The sequence below is a fragment of the Rosa chinensis genome, chromosome 1 (genome assembly GCF_002994745.2).
Source record: "Rosa chinensis cultivar Old Blush chromosome 1, RchiOBHm-V2, whole genome shotgun sequence".
Classification (NCBI taxonomy): Eukaryota; Viridiplantae; Streptophyta; class Magnoliopsida; order Rosales; family Rosaceae; genus Rosa; species Rosa chinensis.
The window spans coordinates 24105158-24108680 of record NC_037088.1 but is presented as its reverse complement, the minus strand read 5'-3'; positions in this window follow the sequence as shown (position 1 = coordinate 24108680).

The window sequence follows — 3523 nt, the reverse complement described above, 5'->3', positions numbered from 1 at the left end:
ATCCTAGTAGTCAGCATCACTTTCTCTCTCTTGTTGTCTCTCCTGCTTTCTTTGTACAACAAATCATACACTTCTTTAGTCGTTGTGCACATATCAACAGTGTACAGCTCTCCTGGTCGTGGTACTTCATCCAGATGTTCTTTGGTGTAGATATTTAAAGCATTGGCTTGGTAGATTAATTGTAGATGAGTATCATCAAAGAAATCATCTACTACAAGCTAGGCTGCACAAAATTTATGAATATCCTCCAATGTTGGTGCCACATCAATTGTTGGTAATGGAGGTGGCTCTATATAATTACGAAGTGATATGATGACTAGGTGTCTGGCTTTATCATGATATAGACTGGTTCTACGAGGATATGAAGGAATACTAATGATTTCTAATCAGATAGTACTTGTTAATGTCTAAGATTGAGCGGTAGCCCAAATCTCAATTAACGCTGGTCCGGTGGGCGGACCGCTACTTGCGATGTTCTCAGAGCTTCCGCTATCTGTCAAGTAAAATACAAAGGGGATCAGAGGGAGGCTGCGTTGGGCGGTCTTCTCTTCTCCAATGCCTAAGTTAGTCAATGTATTTGTATTGACAGAATCATAGTAGGTAAGTGATAAATGCGTCATTAATGAGGAGAGAAGAGTGGACCTTTTATAGGTGAGGAAGATGCTGACCTCTTCCTTGTTTTCAATGTGGGACTGATATGCTTCATTTCTCACCTTTTGATGCTTCAAAGAGGCGATCTTGGAGCGGCACGTGAAGGCGCGTCAGCGGTGATCTGGGGGTGAGCCGGGGCTCCTCTGATAGCTTGCATTGCTGTGTTTCCGTAGGTCACACCCTTGGTGGTTATTGATATCACTGGCGGTAGCATAAGCGTAGCTCATTATGGCTAATTATGCTTGGCAAATGCTCATGTAAGCCCAGTACTGTCACGCCCCTGATTTTATACACAATAAAATCGATATATAACCCCATAATTATATATGCATGAAACGTTCAGCCATCAATACAAAATACTTAGAAACTTAATCCCTTTTAACCCAAGTACATATTGATGCCCTGAACCCACAATTTCAATATTGACTCGCTCCACAGAGACACATAACACACGAGTTTACGAATTAAATTGTCAACAACAAAATAAAACGTAACTGTTCCTCAGAGCTCACCACAAGCGGAAGTCTTTATAACGGTAAAGTCACAAAATTGACTTTTTACCGTTAAGCTGCAAGCACGCTACCTTAGCATCAGCCACGATCAACCTGACCTGCAGAAATAACCCCTACACCGTTGGAATGGTGTACCGGGTTGCCACACAACAAACCCGGTAAGCTTTTGCAAGCCCGTATGAGTAACTCAAAACCACAAAGCAAAACACATTTCTTAAGTCACCCCAACCTAAACAACGATAAGCATACATCTCACACCTACATCCATCTGCTTCACTCTTCCATCTCATGCTTACGTAGGTCAACTCGTGGCTAACATGCTCAGATTCTCAACTTAGCATCTCATTACACAAATTCCCCGTCAAACAAAACCTCCTTAGATAATGTTTGAAAATCCCTTGACGCACAACGGTGAGTCACAAGGATCACACTCATTTCCTTCCCACAGGAAACCTTGTCATCAACATGACATCAAGGTGAAAACAATGAATCACCTTCCTATCCTCACATAGAGCACAATCGTCACCACTATGGTTTTCAAGATAAATCAAACCATAAATAAATCAAATCAAGAAGAAAACAAGGCAATCACAATTCAAAACAAGCAAAACAAGTCATGGTAACCCCTGCATATAATTTAGTTCAGGAGGTCACACTAAGTCAAGCAATTCAAATCATAGAAATCCTACACTCTGACGTCTGTAGGTAGCCCCAACCATCACAGCAGTCCTCTCGATCTTTGTTAACTTAATAACAATTCAACTCCGCTACCGAGCTGTCATCACACTGATCATCACATAGATTTCATCGATCATCACACAGATAGCCATCATCCAACTAATCATCACACAGATATCTCCAGTCATCCTACTGATCATCACACAGATATCGATTATCTAACTAATCATCACACAGATATCGCCGGTCATCACATAGATAGCGATCATCTAACTAATCATCACACAGATATCACCGGTCATCACATAGATAGCGATCATCACATAGATTCATTGCTAGTCATCACACAGATAGCAATCATCGCACATATTCATCACACAGATTTCGCCGGTCATCACATAGATAGCGATCATCACATAGATTCATTGCTAGTCATCACACATATAGCAATCATCGCACATATTCATCACACAGATTTCGCCGGTCATCACATAGATAGCGATCATCTAACTAATCTTCACACAGATATCGTCGGTCATCACATAGATAGCGATCATCACATAGATTCATTGCTAGTCATCACACATATAGCAATCATCACACAAACATCCCTACACAAGCTACACAGATATTTCTACACAAGCTTTACATGACAATCATCACAAAGATTCATCATACTAATGTCATCGATTCATCACACAGATATTCCTACACAAGCCACGTAGATATTTCTACACAAGCTTTACATGACAATCATCACAAAGATTCATCCACGAAGCCACTAATACATGAATATATATATGTATATATATACATCCCATAATATATATATACACACACATAGTCATCCATCCACACAGAAAAGCCACTAATACCAACTATAGTCACATTTAATCTCATAACTCCAAGACAATATGGTAAACCCGTTCGTGAATGAACATTGTGAGATTACTCACCTCGAACTCCTGCTGCGTCTTCAATAAAGCACAAAGCCGCCAATCCACAAAACGATCGTCTAAGAGTACTTCATCAAGTACCTAATCACAATCGGTTTCCACTTAGTAATAATTCACAAACGATTTAAGTCCAAAACCCCTGTTTTGAACTAAAATCCCCAAAGTGACGCCAATTGAGGCGAAACCACATCCGAGACCACCCAATGTATCCAGAATACATCTACGATCGATATGCCAAAACCACAAGTCGATCGGATAGTCGGATCCTCACGGATCGAAACATCGAACGGTCCGAAACCGTAAAAACCCTAACATGCTCATACGATCTCCAAAAATTACAAACAATATATCGAAATGCTCGTATTGACGAGTAGATCGAACTTAGGGACAGAAAAACTATCCCTGAGGTGGCCGGAAAACACCACCACAGTGGCGGCACCGCCGCCGGACCAAAGTCAGAATTTGACAAAACTCCCAACACCAAAGTTCTTCATCTCAACTCCAATTTAAACTTTCATAACTAACACAAAGTCTAAATCATAGCCGTTTGGCCGGAATTTACCTCGCAACATCTGAAATTTGATGAACCCTAGAATTTCAATTCCAAAATTCGACCTCCACGAGTTGAATCGATGCAAGCCACCTTGTGGGAAGCATCAACGTCCTCCAAGCTCCAAAAGCCCTCAAGAATCACCGGCAAAGGTGGCCGGAATCTCCGACTCCGAT